The sequence below is a fragment of the Aegilops tauschii genome, chromosome 5, assembly GCF_002575655.3.
Source record: "Aegilops tauschii subsp. strangulata cultivar AL8/78 chromosome 5, Aet v6.0, whole genome shotgun sequence".
NCBI classification, from domain to species: domain Eukaryota; kingdom Viridiplantae; phylum Streptophyta; class Magnoliopsida; order Poales; family Poaceae; genus Aegilops; species Aegilops tauschii.
Window position 1 is genome coordinate 36279808 of NC_053039.3, and position 21273 is coordinate 36301080.

Sequence of the window (21273 nt, forward strand, 5' to 3'; positions counted from 1 at the left end):
GGTCTAATGTTGATGCCATTTTTTGCTGGCGGAGAAAAAGAATCAATTGATTGTCTTCCCACCCGAATGCTTCATCCTAAATTCCTAATTAACATGTACTCGTAATCACTAATCATTTGTTGCGTCAACTTATACCGCCTTCAAGTATAGTAGTACCGCTGATCTCTCGCTAATCAAATCTGCAATTCCTGTAAAAAAGAATCCTTACTTACCAACTTTTGAAACACACTGCCCGTTATTAATACTGCCCTGAGAAGAAGATCGAGTTAGGAATTACTAAGAACTTACGAAACTATCAAAAGCAATGGCGTGCACCATGTGTCGCCCCCTTTCGCTCCTTGGCCTCTTCCTCATCCTGACGCCGCTGCTGTGTGGGTGCACCGACGGCGGGTTCAGCGTAGAGCTCATCCACCGGGACTCCCCCAGGTCTCCGTTCCACGACCCAGTCCCTCACCCCGCGCGCCCGCCTGCTTGCCGCCGTGCGGCGCTCGTACGCCGGCTCAGACTCTTCTGACACTGACGGCGCGGTGTCAGAGGTGATCTCAGGCACGTTCCAGTTCTTCATGTACGTCAACGTCGGCACGCCGCGCACCCGGATGCTGGCCCTCGTCGACACCGGCAGCGACCTCGTGTGGCTCAGATGCACCAACGGTTCTGCTTCTCCGGCAACGCCGCCGCCAGCAGCAGCAGCCGGCGGGACGAGCAGCGTGTTCGACATCTCCTCCTCGTCAACCTACGGCCCCGTGGGCTGCCAGTCCGACTCGTGCCACTCGGTCCACGGCACCTCCTGCGACGCCACCTCCTTCTGCCAGTACAGCTACTCGTATGTCGGCGGCTCGAACAGCAGCGGCCTCGTGGCCACCGAGACCTTCACCTTCGACGACGCCCCCGGTGGGTGCACGGGGTGCCGCGAGCGTCGGCAGCTGCAAGTGCCCAGAGTCAACTTCGGGTGCGCCACCACCGCCAACTTCCCCGGCTACGGCATCGTCGGCCTCTCGGACGGGAAATCTTCCCTGATCAACCAGATGAGCGCCGCGACGTCGCTGGGCCGGAGGTTCTCCTACTGCCTCACGCCCTACTTAAGCGACGTGTCCTCCGCGCTCAACTTCGGGTCCCGCGCCACCGTGACGGAGCCGGGCGCGGTGACCACGCCGATGGTGCACTCCCCCGTGCACGTGGAGGCTTTCTACACCGTCGAAATCGTGGCCCTCAGGGTCGGGAGCTCGATCATCAAACCGCCGAAGCGGTCCCCCGTCATCGTCGACTCCGGGTCGCTGCTGACGTCCCTCGACAAGGAGCTGCTGGACCCCATCGTGGAGGCGCTCACCGGGAGCATCAAGCTCCCGCGCAAGCCGCCGCCGTCGCCGAACCCGGAGCTGTTTTCGGTGTGCTACGAGGCGGACGGCATGAAGGCGCTGGAGAAGGTTTTCCCGGACGTGACGTTGGAGCTGGGCGGGGGCGCCTTGCTCACGCTCAAGGCGGAGAACTTGTTCATGGACCTTCTGCTACGGACCGTGTGCTTGGCCGTGGTGCCGGTGACGTATGAGGGGTCGGTGCCGACGATCGGCAGCATCATGCAGCAGAACATGCACGTCGGCTACGACCTCGACAAGCGCACCATCACCTTCGCCCCTGCCGACTGCGCCACCTCCTACCCCTCTCCTCCCGCCCTCTGTTGTGTAGCTATCTAGCTAAAGCTAATCGCCACGTAAGTAGTAGTAATAATCACCATGTCTTCTATGGTGTTATATACAGAGAAAAAGAAACACACTCTTCAACGAAGTAGTCCAGCTCTTGTACGCACATGTGTCTGGAAGGGAAAAGAACCAAGCCAGGGTAATAACAAACAGAATCAGGAGGGACTGTCTATTTTATATTCCACTGAAATCCAATTCGTTTTCAGTCAGATTTTTCAGCCAAACAGAGTTTAACAAGTGTCACATGTCCTCCATTTTGTTCCTGTCCCCTGAATGTCGATGCCCTTGTCCCACCCCCATCAAACAAGGAACCACGGGGGGAATTCCTCCAAGATCCAGAGGGCAAACCTGGAGAAAATCATGGATGCACAGGTGAGATCCTCTCCTGACAAACAGTTCCCTCTCCTACTTCTTTAGAATCTACACGAAAAGTGCACATAAAAAACAGAGGAAATACTAGCATTACTTTGCAGGAAATTAAGAAAGCAGATTTGAAAAGGAGAATGAGGTCATGGGATCCACATTGACATGAAAAAACATGATCAAACTCCCCCTTTACATAGTACTGGAAACATAAAACAGGAACTCTACTAAGATTAGTCAAATTACTGTGAGCAGTGATCATTTTAGCAAATTTACAGTGACTTTTACAGTACAATTGTAGTATTCACAGTAGAATTCCTGTAAATTTACAATGCTAATTTACGGTAGAATTACAACGAAAGGCCATTGTTCCAGTAATTGTCTGCTAAAAAAATTACAATGTAATTTACAATAGGATTACAAAGTGAATTACTACAGGTTACAGTGACATTTTATACTTCTTCGTTCCTAAATGTAAGTCTTTTTAGAAAATTCAATATAGACTATATACGGAGCAAAATGAGTGAATCTACACTCTAAAATGCATCTATATACATCCGTATGTGATCCTTATATTTAGGAATGGAGGGAGTAGTAGATTTATATTGTAAAAATGGTAATCATCTTAAATCATGCGTGTAAAACCGCATCTCAACTTTTTACACAGTGAAAATCAGAAAATAAGTAGTCCCCTTGCTATAAAAAATACTAGTGAATGCTTTCATTATCTTCAAAAATTTCAGCATTAAGAAGGTGTTGAGTTATATGTAACTAAGTAAATATGTAATTCGTAGAGGAAGAAGGATGGCATGCACCAAAGGTAGGGGAATAAAATGACTCATTTTCGCGAAAAGTAACATCCATGCTCACAGAAAAACGCCGCTCAGCTGGGCACCAACAGCGATAGCCTTTCTGAGTGGGAGAATACCCAACAAAAATACAACGAACAGCACGAGGATCAAGTTTTCCCACTGAATTTCTGTAATCATGTACAAAACAAACACATCCAAATACTTTTGGTGTCACAATAAAAGGATTTGAACCACTCAGACATTCAATTGGGGTTTTAAAATTCAGAATGCGTGAGGGCATATGGTTTATCAAATATGCTACTTTTGTGTCGATGTTACTTTCCGTGAAAATGAGTCATTTTATCCCCTACCTTTGGTGCATGCCATCCTTCTTCCTCTACCACTCCTATTTCTAGGATTGGTCGAGAGAGGGAGAATGTTGTTGGTAGAGATGTTCTTATTCAGTCCATTCCTGTTCCTTCACTTTGTGACACACCTCAATATGGGCAAGGTACACAGGGGGAGGAAAACACAAACACCATGAACACGGGTGAGAACAATAGCAACTCCAGTGTTCAAGAGGGGCATGAACTAAAGGAAATATGCCCTAGAGGCAATAATGAAGTCGTTATTTATATTTCCTTGTATCATGATAAATGTTTATTATTCATGTTAGAATTGTATTAAGCGAAAACTTGATACACGTGTGAATACATAGAGAAAGTATAGTGTCCCTAGTATGCCTCTACTAGACTAGCTCGTTAATCAAAGATGGTTAAGTTTCCTAACCATAGACATGTGTTGTCATTTGATGAACGGGATCACATCATTAGGAGAATGAAATGATGGACAAGACCCATCCGTTGGCTTAGAATTATGATCGTTAAGTTTTATTGCTATTGGTTTCTTCATGACTTATACACATTCCTTTGACTATGAGATTATGCAACTCCCGAATACCGGAGGAACACCTTGTGTGCTATCAAACGTCACAATGTAACTGGGTGATTATAAAAATGCTCTATAGGTGTCTCCGAAGGTGTTTGTTGGGTTGGCATAGATCGAGATTAGGATTTGTCACTCAGAGTATCGGAGAGGTATCTCTAGGCCCTCTCGGTAATGCACATCATGATAAGCCTTGCAAGCAATGTGACTAATGAGTTAGTTACGGGATGATGTATTACGGAACGAGTAAAGAGACTTGCTAGTAACGAGATTGAACTAGGTATGAAGATACGTGCGATCGAATCTCGGGCAAGTAACACGCCGATGACAAAGGGAATGACATATGTTGTCATTACGGTTTGACCGATAAAGATCTTCGTAGAATATGTAGGAACCAATATGAGCATCCAGGTTCCGCTGTTGGTTATTGACCGGAGATGTGTCTCGGTCATGTCTACATAGTTCTCGAACCCGTAGGGTCCACACGCTTAACGTTCAATGACGATTTGTATTATGAGTTATGTCTTTTGGTGACCGAAGATTGTTTGAAGTCTCGGATGAGATCACAGACATGATGAGGAGTCTCGAAATGGTCGAGAGGTAAAGATTGATATATTGGACGATAGTATTCGGACACCGGAAGTGTTTCAGAATGTACCGGGTACATATCGGAGTACGGGGGGGGGGGGGGGGGGGGAGATATGGGCCATAGGAGGGAGGCAGGCTAGCCCACAAGGGGTGGTGCACGCCCCCCCAAGGGAGGAGTCCGAATTGGACTAGAGGAGGGGGCGCGGCTGAAAGTGCAATCATGCCCTTAATCTTATTTTGATGTTGATGACAACATGCATATAGGGGACTAATCATGTTTATCTAGTATATCTCAGGATTAAGTCTCAAGTGTTGTGTGTGGATCATGACTACGGACAAATATATATCACTCAAGGGCGGACATACAAGACAATAGCTTTGGCTCTTTTTCGTCTTGTTCTTGAGTATAGGGATCCCGCACTATTAAGAGGGGATTGTCGGATTTCGTGAAAGACTTGCTGAAAACCCACAAAGTATCCTCTCACAACATCTCTGTTTCATATTTAGTTCTTCCACTACCCTGTGCACAAAGTCTGTTGTGATCCTGAGCTAGTGTGCTCTGTTATCACCGAACGTCCGAAATTCTACGGACGACCCACCCCTCACAACCGGCCGGGCATCTGGCTCTCACCGGATGTCCGGTGCATCTTCACAGAAAGAAAATAGAGGAAATCCGGTCCTCTCCGGACGACCGGTCACTGGGTGTCCGTTTCTCTCCGAAAATTCGGTACAGCCTCAGCAGAACACTTATTAACGGATTTCCAGTCCTCACCAGACAACCTGTCACCGGACGACCGGCACATTCCGGACGTCCGGTGGCTGTGTGTCTCGTGCTACTTTGTGGCCTGGTGGATTCTGTGACACCCAAAATTTTTATTTGGTTTTTTCAAACTTTTATTTGATTTGAGGGAGGCTGTTTAAATTTTCTTCTAAAGAACTCTCCCTCTCAATATATTTTCTTTGATGACAAGTGTTTTGTTTTGGATTCACCCAAGACTTGATTTTTGGTCTTGGAGGTTTTCCCTTCTTATTTGGACTCAAAACCAAATGCCTTCCACTTGGGAAAATTCCTTTTGAAATTCTTTTAAAATAGCCCTATGGCATTTGGAGTGATCTTCTCCCCCTTTCAAAAATCTCTCTTGCCATGACCTAAGTGTAAATCCCCTCCCATAAGCCTTTCCTCATCTTTGGATCATGATGTACTTCAAATCCAGCAAGTTGAACCTCTCCATATATTTATTTTCATTTATTTCTTTTCAAAAATTATTTCTGCCTTCTATTCTAGCTCTTGGAGATTTACAAAGGAGCTACCCTTTCTGCTTTGAGTTTTGTCTCCAAACCAATTTCTCTAGCTAGTCCTTTGAACCCTCAACCAAGATCCATGAAGATCCACTGGTCTCCAGTTCAAATATTTCAAATTATTCTTGCTGCAAGTTTGGACCTTATTTGCCAAATTTGATGAAATTCATTTAAATTCTTCTCCTAAAAATCTGAGGAAATTCAGGCAGCCTCTGGGTGCATTGAGAGGTCACCTCACCAAGTCCCAGCTCCAGAAAAAAATTTCTTCATGCCAAATCATTTCATCGAACACCTGCTGGACACTGTTGCTAACATGTTCAGAAAATTCAGACAAGACAGTTTCAGTGCACTGTCGTTTTCTTCAGAACCTGTAGTCGATCTCGCCAGTGCCGCGGTGTCGCCGTGCGCCCTGCGCTTCCTCCTTGTCCTCTGCACCGCACGATCGTCTGGAGGCTTGCGGACGTCGGCGACGAGCAGGAGAAGGTGCGCCACCCCGTGACCGACGGCAGCGGCGGCTTTGCGGCCGCCAGAGAGAGGCGCAGAGTGGACGGCGCCGTCCAGCGCCGCCCAAGCCACCGGAGGCCGCCGCGTGGCCTTCCACTCCCCCGTGCGCGCTGCTGCCGCCGTGCCCGTACGGCCGCCCCGTCGAGGACCGGCGCCATTACGCCAAGCCCGACCAAGATTAGCGGGGGAACGACACCAGTACACCTCCCTGATGCTGCCTGGCCACTTAAGCTCCCTGCCAAGCCATTGCCTCGCCGTAATTGCTCGCAGGAGCGATCCCGTTCACGGCCACCCCCTCGGATCGCCTATAAATAGAGGCCCCGAGCTCCAACTCGAACCCACACCACCTCTACACATCTCCAACACCACGCCTAGCCACTGGAAGAGCCCCGAGGAAGCCTTCTTCCCCAAATACGGCCGCCGCGACCCGCCACGGGACCCAGCTCGATTCGCTCCCGTGCGTGCACCCCTTCCCCTCAACTCTTGCCAGTAGCTCTCTAGTACATCCACTCTGCTGACCCGCGCTTCAATTTGAAGTTTGCAGCACCCACAGGAGTTCCCCACCATCGCCCGAGCCGCCGTCCGCCGAAGAAAGTGTCGCCGTCGACGTGGTGCTCTCCGACGACCAAGTCCAGCACCCACCGACGCGGAAGGACACGCTGAACCTCTTGGTACCCTCCGATCTCCCTGTCTCGCCGTGGTTCGACGCCGGCGACCACCGCAGCCTTCGGGCGCCGGCGAGGATTTAAACCTGACATGTGGGACCCCCACGTCAGCCTCTCTTTCTTTTCCCCTCGAACCGTTTTCTGTTGGCGCCTTCGGGAAAATACGTTTTCTCCTTTGGGCTGGCGTTTTTCTTTCCGAACCGTTTTCTGTTTTCTCAGTTAAGTCCCTGGATCTTTTCTGTTTCATCACAGATTAGTCCCTGGACTAAAACCCTTATAACTTTTTGATAAAAGATGATTTTTGAGTGATTCTTTTTCTGTCAGTCTTATATTTTTATCTAGTTTTTTATAGTATTTATTTGGAAAAATTTTGGAACAACTTTTATGCACGCGTTGATTTTCACGTTAGTATACATTTTCGCTATACCGTAGGTTCCGGAAGAGGTGACGGAGCCGCGAACTTCGCCGAGCTAGACTCCGACTTCTCCGAACCAGGCAAGCATGTTTGAAACTTTGATATGATGAGTGTTTTGCATGTTTGCTTGAATGGTTTGTGCATGGCATATGAGCATCGGTGAGTATCTCGTTGCATGTGAGGCAACTATCCGTGTGTTCCGTAGTTACTGTGATCTCTGATGAGAGATGGCCTAGTCATGTGGTGACATGAAAGGCAGTAAGGTGGTATTGTTGTAGCATGCCAGCCTTACGACATCCGGTAAACTCTGACGTTAACGCGGACTGAGTCACGTTACCGTTCTTTCCCTTTCGTGCTACCACATGTTTTCTGCAAAGGATACGGTTTAGTAAGTTGTTAACCTCTTTCCGTGTACACACCAAATAGAGGGGCCGGGATGAGGGTTCCATGGCCCTGGATTAAAGCCAGTCATCCGGTCAGGGGGCATGGGTGTTTCCGGTTGGGACCGAGAGGGGGGCACCCCTTAGAGCGCGCGTATATAAATTTGATCCCATGCTACGTGAGGTTGTAGCCTCCCCGTCTCAAGGTTTTTCTTGAACGTTGCCGAGGGTGATTCCTGGCTTCGGAATGTTGAATGGGTGTGTACTGGTTAGATGTGTTTCTTCCAAAACACCGTAAACGGAACTAGTCCCCGTGACTACTGAAATCTGTTGGCTGTGGTTAAAGTACAAACTCTGCAGAGTCAAATCCTTCCGAGTCATCGTATCCATGGTCAAGGACCGTGATCAGTGAACCCATATCTGTGTCAAGTCCTCGTGGTATTTTCCCCGGTGAACAAGCTTGATTGGTATATTGGTTGAACGTTATTCCGTGGATGGACTAACCCTGTTGTTTATTTCATACCTGATTATGCCCTTGCAATGTTTTAAATTCCTGAGCTACTGAGATATCAAGTTATGAAATATAAGCCCCGTATGTGATGTCGCTCAGACGTCCGACTGTGGCACTCTTGTTATTTACTTTTGATATAAGCCCTTTATGTGATGTCGCTTAGACGTCCGACTGTGGCACTCTTGTTATTTACTTTTGATATAAGCCCTTTATGTGATGTCGCTTAGACTTCCGACTGTGACACTCTTGTTATTTACTTCTGATATAAGCCCTTTATGTGATGTCGCTCAGACGTCCGACTGTGGCACGCACTGTCATTTATATTCTATTATAAGCCCTTTATGTGGTGTCGCCTTGACGCCCGACTGCGGCATTGTTAATCTTTTTGTTTCCTCTCGAGGAGTCGTTCAGACACTCGTTTGGCCCTCAGTATTACTTTGGGATTTCGGGAGGACTACCGCCCGACTTCTTTTTTTTTCATGCATTATCATCTCAATGACTGAGTGCGCTTGTTAATATGTTCATATGCATCATGTTTACATTTGTTATATCTTATGTCCGAACTGTCTTGCGAGTACTTTCATAGTACTCACCTAGCTTGTTGATTTGGCCAGATGTTGACGAAGGCGATCTCATGGATGAAGAGTTTGATAGTGAGTCCGACGCCTAGAGGAGTCCCAGTCAGTCCCGTGCGATCCTGGATATTGGTCACTTGTATTATATACGCTTCCGCCACCCACAATAAGTCTCCTCGAGCCTCACTCCGACGCTCGAAGAGTTAGATTCAGGAGTCTTGTCACCCACTCCGCTGTGATATTTCCACCACCGCTCTTATCGTGAGTCAGTAGTTATGCCACCCTATCCGCCTTTATGTGTAATATCGGCGTGTTTGTAATAAATTGTTGAGCGGTCTCCGCTCAACCTTGTATTATATTCAGTACTCTTGGTATTTTCTTCTGTGACCAAGATATTGTCTACCAGTGAGAAGGAATTCTTCTTTACTGGTCCGTAAAAGGGATCGGTCTCTCAATAAATATTTTTATTGGAAAACCGGGCGTGACAGATTCCCAGCGACCGGACGACTGGCGGCCTGGTCGGACGTCTGGTCCAGTCTGTGCCACCGGACGTCCGGTATTATTCGGACGTCCAAAAACTCAAGTATGTCAAGTGGCTCAACGGTCAGATTTTACACGACTACTATATATAACCTCCTCTCTCCACGGGGTAAGGTTGACCATTCACTTTTGAGCTTGAACACATTTCACTCCCTCTCTTGATCCCCTACACAAAATCCTAGATCCCCAAGGGATTTGGGAACATTTGAGAGAAGTTCTTCAATCAAGTGATAGATCCACTCCTTCCCCTTCTTCTCACCAAAGGAATTCGTGATTTGAGAAAGTTCTTGAGATTTTCCCATCGTTCTTGTTACTCTTGGAGGTTGGAGACTCCTAGGCGGTAGGAGTCATTCGGAGAGGAATCGATCTTTGTGATTACCCCCGGAAAGTTTGTGAGGGTTTGGGGATCACCCCAAGGTCTACCACTAGTGGTTGAGAAACGCCTTCGTGGTGTTGTCTCAAAGGAAGAATAGGGTGAGCCTTCGTGGCGTTGCGGTGCCTTCGTGGTAACATCCACCTCTCTAACGGTGACGTAGCTTCCCTCCAAGGAAGTAAACATCGGCATACATCCTCGTCTCTCGGAGTTGCGGTTATTCCTAACCCTAACTCTCTACTTGTGGTTACTTGTCTCTTAGTCCTTACTTATATCATATTGTGCTTGCTTACTCACATAGTTGTGTTACTTGTTTACCTTGCTTAGCTCTTAGCATCTTACTTCAATTGTTAGGCTCACTTTCATATTCCGCATTATTGCCTAAAATTGCTAAGTAACAATTAAAATTTGTAATTGTACCTATTCACCCCCTCTAGGTCCATCTAGATCCTTTCGATTGGTATCAGAGTCTCGTGCTCTATTCTTGTGGCTTAACTGCCCTAGAGCGAGATGAACTCCGATGGGACTCCCCTTGTTGTGGATCTGAAGAGTACGGGCGCGGCTTCCATGGAAGTCAAGTCCTTCACTTCTGAGGATCTGGAACGGGCGCTTGCTAAGCAAAAGGAGGAGCATGATGCTTCTCTTGAGGCCTTGGTCCAAATGAAACTAGCCACACTAACCACGATGCTTGCACCACTTTTTGATGGTGCGGCCTCGAGGCCAGCTGTGCATACTCCTTCACTTGGTCAACAACCTCCTAGTAATGAACAGTCCAGTGTTCCTTGGCTTTATTCAAGACCTCAAATAGAGAAACCAAAGTATAACCCTCAAGGTAAACCTCCTTTACTTGATGACACTACCAATTTTGCTTTGTGGAGAGTTGCTATGCAGGATCATCTTCGATATGGAAATGATGAGATGTTGGAAATCTTGGAGTATGGATACTAAGCTGTTGACCCGAAGAATCTTACTCCAAGAGATGTATATGACAAGAATCTCAACGACACAACAACCATGTGCATAAGGAGAGGTATGAATGACAAGCAAAGGAGACCATACATACACATCACAAGTGCCAAGTAATTATGGGATAGCATTGTGAGGACCAAGACCGGTACCTCCACTCTCCGGCTTACTCAATATGAAATTGCCAAGGGTCAATTGCAAAACTTTTGCATGGAGAAAGGTGAATCTCCCAAGCAACTCCTTGAGCGTCTCATGACTCTCACCGCTGACATCGAGTCTTGTGAGTGTGATAAGACACAAGATGGATTCAACTTGACTAAGCGATTTCTTGTGGACAAGTTGCTTCATGCTCTTGCTCCATATCATCATCAAATGGTGTGGGACATAAGACAACACCATGGATTCAAGGAAATGACTCTGGATGACATCATATCCACCTTCCAACTATTTTAAGAGTCAAAGGCAAATGCTACAAAACATCTTGCCATGCATGGTACCTCAACATAAAAAATCAATCTTACATTGAAGGCCAAGCATGTATACGAAGAAGAGCAAAGTGAAGAAGAGGAAGATGATGAGGATGAAGATGGTGATGAGATTGACTCCGATGAGAGTCCTTCATATGAAGACATTGCTCTCTTTGTCAAGAAGTTTAGCGCGGAAAAATTCAAGGGAAGATTCCAGAAGAAGAAAGTGAGAAAATGCTACAACTGTGAAGAAACCAACCACTTCTCCAACGATTGCCCTTATGAGAAGAGAGAAGATAAACCAAGGTTTCCCAAGACCTTTCCCAAGAAGAAGTTGCCAAATCCTTTGAACTCCAAGCTCAAGAAGGGAGATAGGAAAGCAATGGTTGCTCATGAAGAATCCGATCCGGATGATGTTAGTGGTGTTGCCGGAGTAGCCCAAGATTCTCAAAACACTTTGAGGCTAGTCAACAAGAGTGGTGATGTTGTCACCTACAACTACATGAAGACTACAAGGGAAACGCTCACAAGTGCCTAATGGAAAAGGCTGTGGTAGAAGATGGATAGGATCAAAACTCTCCTGACAAGGTCAAGGTAACCCCAAGATCAAACCCTCCTCTTTTCACTCCTTCTACTCCTAGTGATGAGTATCTTGATGCGGAGGATAATTATGTTGATAATGATATAGATGACCCCATGTTTGCTAAATTAAATAAGGTCATGTGCTCTCTCAAAGGAAAGAATCTTACTATGTTTCGTATGCTTATGGAGATGGTGGGTAAGCACACCGTCACCGTTAAGGAACTCAAAACCCTCGTAACAGAGGAAAAGGAAAAATGTGAAATCCTTGAGCAGAAAGTCCAATATGAGGAAGCACGAAATAATGAACTATGCTTGAAAATTGGTGCAAACATTGATGTTCATGCTAAAGAGCTTGCCTCTTTGAAAAAGGCTAAGGACTCTTGAGAAGAGTTGATGAATGATAAAAGTAAGCTTGTGAAGTCTCATGCATCTCTCTCTAAGGACTGTGAGCTTCTATCTGTGTCTCTCAAGACGAAGGAAGAAGAGCTCACTCTTCTTACAAAGAGTTTTGAGACGCTCAAGCTTACTTATCTTGAAACTCTAGCTAAGGCTTACTCTTCTCCTATTATCAATGTTGATGCTTGTACTACTAACTCTAGTAGTGACCTAGCATCTATTATTGAGGAGAATCGCTTTCTCAAGGCTCAAATCGAGAAAGGTCTCATGACATGTGCTCAAGGAGAAAAGAACCTTAATGAGGTATTGAGCCAACACAATGAGGTGTTTGCCAAAGAGTCTCGGGTTTGACCCAAGCACAAGCAAGAAGAAGACGCCTTCTCAAAAGTGCACCACCCCTCTAAAAGAAACATTTGTACGAGAAGGGCACAAGGAGAAAGGTAAGGGTGTTAGTGGGAAGGCCACAAGGGGCGTGCCCACTCTCAACAAACCAAAAGAGTTCATGCCTCCATCCTATGTTCTTTGTAAGACTAAGGATGGAGAAGTTTATGCAAAATTTGTTGGTCCTCGAAATGCATTCCGGTTCTATGCTATTTGGGTCCCTAAGACCCTTGTGACTAACTTGAGAGGTCCCATTGCAAAATGGGTGCCTCTAACCAAGTCATAATTGTGTGTAGGTTGCTTTCTCTGGTGGAGTAAAATGGGTGATCGATAGTGGATGTACAAATCATATGACCGGAGATAGCGAATTGCTCTACGATTTCATGGAAGCTATTCAACCATTTATGAGCATTATGTTTGGTGGAGGTACTCAGATTGGGCAAGGTGGCTATCACAAATGACATGTCTCTTGCAAATGTCATGCTTGTTCAATCCCTTAAATATCATTTGCTTTCTGTTCTCCAATTGGCTTCTGTTGGTTATGATACACTCTTTGGACTAACGGATGTGAAAGTCTTTAAGAGAGATACTCTCGAAGTGGCCTTTGTTGGAGAGTTGGATGGCAACCTTTACATGGTTGATTTCTCGAAAGAGAGCACATACCATGCAACTTGTCTAATGGCCAAGGCCGACAAGGGGTGGCTATGGCACCGCCGGCTAGCCCATGTCGGCATGAGAAATCTTCAAGATCTCCTAAAGGGTAATCACATCCATGCCGGTATGAGAAATATTCAATGTCTCTTTTGAGAAAGATCGTGTGTGTAGTGCATGCATAGCTGGGAAGCAACATCAATCAAAGCACCCACCCAAGAATATTGTGTCTACTTCAAGGCCTTTGGAGCTCCTTCATGTGGATCTTTTTGGGCCTCCTTCATGTGATAGTCTTGGTGGGAAAAAGTATGGGCTTTTCATTGTTGATGATTACTCAAGATATACATGGGTGTTTGTCGGCGTTCTGGGAACGGGGGTCCCCAGATTTGCCTGCCTGCGGCCCACGACGTGGCTCACCAACGGCCTGGTACGACCCATCTTCGCCAACAAACCACTCAAGACCCTCGCGAGGGGCCAAGGCTCGTGAGGCGGACGATACAAGACCTCCTCAGGGGCAGCCTCACTAGGCTGGCTCGCGAGGAGCGGAGAGATCAAGGCGGAGGGCACCTCACAAGGTTCACGTGACGTGAGCCATGACGACCAAGGCCAGGCGGGTGCCAGCGAGTACAGAGTACCTGTTGCCTCTTTGGTGCTAAAGGGGCAAGCGCAGACAAGGAGTCCCGAGGCATCAGGCAAAGGTTTCCATATCGATGCAACGAGACCAAGACCAGCAGGACGGCAGGACGGAGGTCATCACGGAGCCCACGACGGCGTCACCACCAGAGCCTTTGGCAGGCGAAGACCACCTTTTGTCAGGATAGCTTGTACGAGCTGTCCCCCTTTAAATTGGCTGTTGTGGGATCTCTTCCCACCTAAACATTTGGGAAGAGGACCAAGGCCTCTATAAATAGGACTATCCACCACCCTAGCAGGGACGGATCATTCAGATCATCCTCAACCACACAAGCTCACCGAGCTCAAGAACACCTCTCCTTAGGAGGTGGTTCTTCCCTTGTACTTGTTCATCCTCAGCCTACAAGGCAATCCACCACACCACACTGGAGTAGGGTATTACACCGCAACGGTGGCCCGAACCAGTATAAACTCTTGTGTCCCTTGTTCTCTGGGTTCGGCGAGCTAGGATTTGAGATCATTGTGCGAGCAAGCCAGAGAGGGAGAGAGATCTTCGTGCGCACCCTAGTGTTTGAACCTCAAGGGTTTTCCGGAACCCGCAATCTGACATTTGGCGCGCCAGGTAGGGCGGCCTGGCCCGCTCGGGCACCGCCGTCCGCTCTAGAAGACCTCAACTCCACGCTCCAGGCAGCCCGCGCGCCACTCAACACCCGCAGACATGGGCAGCGGGGGCCGACGCCTGCCACCCTCGTGCCGCGGCGCACGTGCGCCGCCGCACTCCTCCAGTTATGCTGCGACGAAGGCAACGCACACCCGACGGGAGCAGGCAAACATGCGAGCCGTGCTCGTCATGGCGCGAGAGCTGTTGCGGTGCAGGCTAACGGAGAGCGGTCGCGATGCACTGCTGGAGTGGGTCGCCGAACTGCTGGACGCCGCTTTCAGGGGTACGCCGCCTTTCTGCTCCTTGGCCACACCCCAGGTTGTGGAGGACGCGCGTGCGAGGCCCCGGCGAGCCCGCGCACCCCCTGGGGCTCCAGGGGGATCCGGCGACACGAGCATGGGCAATGGTGCCGGCCGCCCTGCCACAACCGCGCCACCGTCAGGAGGGACAAGTGTTGATGGCCCACCGCAAGGGCGCGCCAGGATATTGCGCGGCGGCTGTCAGGGCCAGACACCGCGGTTCGTGGCCCAAGGCACGGGGCACCCGGGCGAATATCCTGGCGAGGCAATCATGGAAGCCTATGTGCCCCGCATGGTGCACCTGGAATACCTGCCAGGGGAAGGCTTCGATCCGTTCCCCGGGCCAGGATGGGCAGCTGGGGGCCCGAGGCGCGGGCCTTTCATGAGCCACCCGAGACTTCGCCGACCCCTTCAGCGATGATGAGGGCGTGGTACAGCCAGTGTCGCAGGAGCAAACTTATGCTAACCCAGAACTGCAGGAGACCCAGGCCGCGGCAGCAGTCGAAGACCTCAGGACGGTGGCCCAGCCAGCGACAGGAGTGGTGCTCTGGGGGCTGCGCGGGAGAGGCTCGGAGCCAGGCCCTCCACCACGCCGCACGGAGCTAGGCGTGGCACGGAGGTAGGCCCTCGGCCAGGGGAAGCGCCGGTGAGCCTTCCCCCCCGGCAGAGGGCCCGTGGTCGTCGAGGGCGTCGCCAGCGTCCTCTTTGCCCCTTGGTCTCGTCCTGGTTTCCGGACGCCCCAACGGTGGTCGAGGGTGGCGCAGGGCGGGGCCCTCGCCTAGCGATATGAAGTAAGGGTCGCGTGTGTGAAGGTCTTCGCTCGTCACACTCTCACATAATAATGAGTGGGGCTGTACACGCCCCGGAGTCTCCGGAGTGCCGCCCTCGGGCCTCGGGGGCTCCCGCCCACGTCCTAGTGGAAGCACCATGCTCCGCGCTAGCCGTCGACACTGTCCCCCAATGACTATGCTCACGGCCAGTGAAAGCACTTAGCTCCGCGCTGGTGGGAAGACAAGAAGACTAGCTAGGTGCCGGACGCGGCCATTTGCTTTCAACGTCTTTTCTTTAGCTCAACTTGCAGCCTTTTTGGATTTGAATTTGAAGTCGTATTTTCATTGGCAAGCGCGGGGGGCGTATTTTCTCGTTCTTGTTGATTTCGTGAGTTTTCTGGATTCGCGCCTTGTTTTCAGACTTGCGTCTGCTACCTCCCCCCTTTCGAGCACCTCGCGAGCGGGGGCTGGGCGTGGTACGACCACGTTACGCGCGCACCTCGCCATGACTGGCGCTCGCTCCTCGCGAGGCCCTCTCAGGCGGACCAGCAGACTCCTCATGAGCCCAAAGCCTCGCGAGCCCGCGAAGGACCCCCTCCTCGGGAGAAATACACATCCGCAACTGCCAAATCAGTTTGAAGCCTGCTGAGACTAAGGTAAGTTACAGCAGCAAGCCCGCAAGGGGCTCGCGAGCTTACAAAAGCACGTTTCAAGTCTGGCCTAAGAAGTAAAATGGTAGTCTATTTACATGAGGGGCTCCCCCTCCCCAAAATGCTCTGACATCTCGAGGGGCCGTGCCCAAGCTTTTGCGTGCAGGTTCAAAATAAAGGGGCACGGGATCAGTCGGACATGTCACTCGCCACATCTTCCGGATCGCTCCCAGACACGCCGTTGGCGCTATCGCTGGTGCTATCTTCGCCGTCATCAACCGTGCCGCCCTCATCCGCCACGACCTCCACTGCGTCGTCATCAGAGGTGAAGGCCCTGACCAGAGCATCCACGTTGTCATCCACCCAGCGCGCCAGGTTGTCCCGAATGACTTTGGGCACTCAGGTGATGGCGGCATCGAAGTCGAATTCGGGATCGGCGTTTTGAAGATGGCTAAAGACGCGGGAAAACGCGCGCCCGAGGAGGCCACGGCTCTTCTCGTCGACAAGCTCGCGAGCCCTCTCGGCCCGGCCCTCCAGGAGCGTCACGACGTCGGTGAAGAAGCAAGGATGGCTGACATAATCTTCTGCGTGGGGATGAGGGGCGTGTTCGTCACAAATGACGCCCAGTGCTTGGTTGGCCCTTACCCTGAGGTCCCGGAGCATGGGGGTGTGTTCACGCTGCAACTTCTGCCGCGGATCGCCTCCTCCTTGCTCTGCTGCACGAGGGACTCGGTGTCGGCGACTCGCCGCTAAAGTGGGAGCAGTTCGGCACGAGCATAGGCCAACTCGGCCTGCACGGAAGTCAGGGCAGCCGCGACGGCCTTCTTGCGCTGCTCCGCTTCGGCCAACCTTGACCTAAGGGCGGCGGTTCTGCCCTTAGCTTCGGCTTCCACGAGCTTCAGCTTCAGGTCATGCCTGTTGGCTAGGTCTGCGCAGCCCTCCGCCACCCTGCGGTCGACCTCTTCCTGGATCCTGGCCTCGCGCGCACTCGCGGCGTCCTCCACCTGGGCGAACTGGCGCTCCCTCGTCTCCAGCCGTTCAAGTTCGAGGCTGCACTCTGTGGCCTCCAGCACCAGCGCCTCCTCGCGCCTCAAGATCTCCTCCTCTTCGGAAGGCACCCTGTTCATCGATGCCAAGGCAGCCCTGCGCGCCTTGACTTGCTGCTCCAGGGAGGCGTTCAGGGCCTGGAGCTCCTGCCTGCGCTTCTCTGCGACCTCGCGGCGGTGGTCAGCCTCCCTGGCCTCCTCCAAGGCTCGGGTGCTGGCCTCACGCGAGTCGGCGAGCGATGCCTCGGCCTTCATGTTGGCTTGCTCGCGCCGGAGACGCCTGAGGTTGATGGCCACCTTCAGTTGATGCCATTCGTCCACCGGCCGAAGGCCCTCGGCTTCAAGGCGAGCGTCGACGTCCACGAGCTCTTTCCCAAGCCAGCTCAGCGCACCCATCGCCTCTCGGAAGAGCTCGTGGCAGACAACGCCCCGCTTGCGTGAAGCTCGAACGCATGACCAGGTCCGTCCTGCACGCTGGAGGTCGTTGAAGAGGTTCGAGGTGGCTTGCCTCCTCCTAGCAGGAGGCCGGCGCGTTCCCAGTCGCCCTTTGGGCCTCGGCAGGGGCCTGGAGGGGCGGAGGCTCGTTGCTCGAAGAAGAGGCCAGGGCCGAGGTCACCCAGCGCCGGTCAATAACCAGAGGAGGAGCCCTTGGCACACCTTCCGCATCCCAGGCCGGACGCGAAGGAAGGGCGGCAGGAACGCGGGATGAAGATGCCAGGCTGGCATGTCCATCTCTCCGTCCGACCCTGCGCTAAGCAGGGTGGGCTGGCGTGAGGTGCTCAGGGTCAACGAAGGACTCGAGACAGGAGGAGGTTGCTTCTTGGGGGATTTCGTCGCCTTGGCAGAAGGGGCCTGAGAAACCACGGCCAGGAGGGAAACAGTGCTCAAGAAATTACAAAGATAAGGTACTCATTCGTCTATAGCAATGTACTTCCTCAGCTTCAATGGCCGGAATGTATCGCCGCTGCAGCTTGGAGATCCCTTCCTCTTGCGGAGTGCATCGAAGTTCAATCGGAGTCGGCCGAAGCCCTGGATGCGGTCACCAGCGCCGGGCGCGACTGGTGTGGCTCCTGAGGAGGCGACCTCAGGAATGCTGGGCTGCGGGGAGCCCTCGGACTCCGCTTCGCAGCGACACGCCGGGGCCTCGGGGGCTTCGGACTCAGGTGCAGCGAACTGCATCGTCCCCCCGGCCGCTTCCTCGGGACGGCTGCCTCGAGCCCCGGGAGATGGCGCTTCAGGAGCCTCGAGCGACGCCGACTCCTCAACAGCCGCGTCGCTAGCATTCGACAGTGCTCGCCCCCTACACCCATTTCTGGGGTGAGCTCCGTGCTGGCGGCGGGCAAGGGGGTCACGAAGACAGGACTCTCGCGGGGTCATTCAAGGCCGACTAGGCGTAACCCCCATTCGTTGAAAAGTGGCATTTTCCTCGCGAATTCTACCTTGTTCGAGCAGAAGTACAAGAGGCAGCCCTCCTCTGGCACATTGGCTGGCGACGGGTCACCCATCAGGAGCTCGAGCATAGTTTGATGCGCCTCGAGAGGAAGCCCGGGCTCGTGAAGCCTCATGCGGTCCTTGCAGCCGAACAAGGTCCACATTGGTCGAGAATGGCACTGGAGCGGAGCGACGCAGCGCCGGATGAACTCCTTCACCACTATGGGCGCCGTCATGCCAAGATCCTTCAGCCTCATCAGCCGGCACCAGACGTGGGCGAGACGCGGGTCAGGAAGCCTCTCATGACCCCAGCCGGAGTTGGGAACAGCGGGCGCCATCGGAAGCGAGAGCAGGGGGCTGAGCACGCCGGTGCCCACGTACACCCACCGCGTCCGGAACCCGCTCACAAACAGCGAGAGCTCGAAGTCAATCCCCGAGCCAGCCGTCACAGCCACGGCCTGGAAGCTCAAGCATCCCGAGCACTGCCGAGGGCCGGTCAGATGCAAGGAGAAGAAATGACGAAGTAGGGCCATGGAAGGAGCAATGCCCACCATGGCCTCGCAGACAAAAGCGAAGACAACAAGAAGGATGATGGACTGGGGATCTAGGTGCAGCATATGGATCTGGCAATGGGAAAGCACGACAATGAAGAAGGCGGAGAAGGGGGGAATTAGGCCGGCCCATTGGGCGTGAAGATGGATGTGGACCTCGGTGGCTGTCCTGTCCACAGCCACGCGGGATGCGGGCCAGGCCACCGTCTTCCCCCACTCGTTGAAGTCGGCGGCGAGCGCCGGACGGACCTTGTTCATTGCTTCCTGGTTGAGCACCACCGACTGCTCAACGGCTGGCTCAAAGGCCGGAGGTGGTTTGACTGGGGATTGGGGCTTCTTCTTCGCCTTCTTCGTTCGGCTCGACGCCATGGCAATGAAGAGGACGGAGTCCCGGTCAGATTGGGAGAGGAGGGGGAAGGTGGAAGAGTTTTGGGAGTGTGTCGCCAGCAAAGAAGGGGGAACTGTGTATGTCGTGGTGGCTGCCTAGCCAGGCGGATATCAAGGTTGCGCGGGGAAGCGGAGACGCCCACGTCCTGTCAATCGCCACGCGTCAATCAAGGCCGCATGCTATTGGGGCCCGCGGCGCTCTGCACTTGACCCTTGGCTTCGCCCTGAAGCCAAGTCCGAGCGCGCCTTGGGCCCGGAGGCTACTATCGGTGTTATGGGAACGGAGGTCCCCAGACTTGCCTTCCCGCGGCCCACGGCATGGCTCACCAACGGCCTGGTATGGCCCATCTTCGCCAACAAACCACTCAAGACCCTCGCGAGGGGCCAAGCCTCGCGAGGCGGACGACACAAGACCTCCTCAGGGGTAGCCTCACTAGGCTGGCTCGCGAGGAGCGGAGAGATCAAGGCGGAGGGCACCTCGCGAAGTTCACGTGACGTGAGCCATGATGACCAAGGCCACGCAGGTGCCAGCGGGCGTAGAGTACCTGTTGCCTCTTTGGTGCTAAAGGGGCAAGCACAGACGAGGAGTCCCGAGGCATCAGGCAAAGGTTCCCATATCGGTGCAACGAGACCAAGACCAGCAGGACGATAGGACGGAGGTCATGGTGGAGCCCACGACAGCGTCACCACCAGAGCCTTTGGCAGGCGAAGACCACCTTTTGTCAGGATAGCTTGTACTAGCTGTCCCCCTTCAAATTGGCCATTGTGGGATCCCTTCCCTCCTAAACATTTGGGAAGAGGACCAAGGCCTCTATAAATAGGACTAGCCACCACCCACTACAAAAAAAGACACATCCGTGACATTTTGGGCCGAACGAATTTTTTTCTGTCATACATATGACACTTCTATGACGATAATTGTGACAAAACCCGTTATCATCATAGATGTGGTGGGCTCCTACTTCTATGACAAAAAATCATGACAGAAAATGGGCTTTTCATCCTGGGAGGGCCGGAAACGCAGCTGCATGACATTCTTTGGGCCGTCCATGACGGAAAAAACCGTGGTAGAAGCAAGGGCGAGGAAAATTTCGGGGAGTTCCCGGTTATGGTGGGAGGTCGGGGGCCGAACGATGCGCGTTTCTCTCGTACACGTACGCGCGTGTGTGCGAGGCGTTGGCTCTAACTGAACCCGAGCGAGGCGTTGGGCTCTAACTGAACCCGAGTGATTGCACTGCAGACTACGCGTTACTGAACCCGAGCGATCGATCGATGGCTGTTAATTGAACCCGATTGAGCGATTCCTTCGCTACTGCTGCTAACTGAAGCCGATCGATGCTGCCTCTGGATGAACAGTGAGCGTTGCTGGGGGGGTTTGGATGAACAGTTCCTGGTGGGGGTGGATGAACAGGACCTCGTGGTGTTGCCTCTGGATGAACAGGACCCCGATCGATCGAGCCGGTTGGGGCTGGATGAACAGGACCCCGTGGAGGGCAGGATGAACAGGACCACCCCGTGGAGGGCAGAATGAACAGTAGGCGGTGGAGGGCTGGATGAACAGTAGCCCGTGGAGGGGTGGTTGAACAGGAGCCCGTGGAGAGGGCTGGTTGAATAGTAGCCGGTGGAGTAGCGCGTGGTGAAGGCTGGATGAACGGGAGCCCGTGGATGAACAGTCGCAGGTGGAGGCTGGAGGAGGTCGACGGTGGATGAACAGTAGCCCGTGGAGGCTGGAGGGGGTTGACGGTGGAGATGAACA

The 21273-nt window shown here is 52.0% G+C and overlaps 1 pseudogene; it reads left to right on the top strand.

Moving 5' to 3' along the window:
- Positions 1 to 304: 304 nt before the first annotated feature.
- LOC141022519 (aspartic proteinase CDR1-like) lies at positions 305 to 1691 on the top strand (annotated as a pseudogene).
- The last annotated feature ends 19582 nt before the right edge of the window (positions 1692 to 21273 follow it).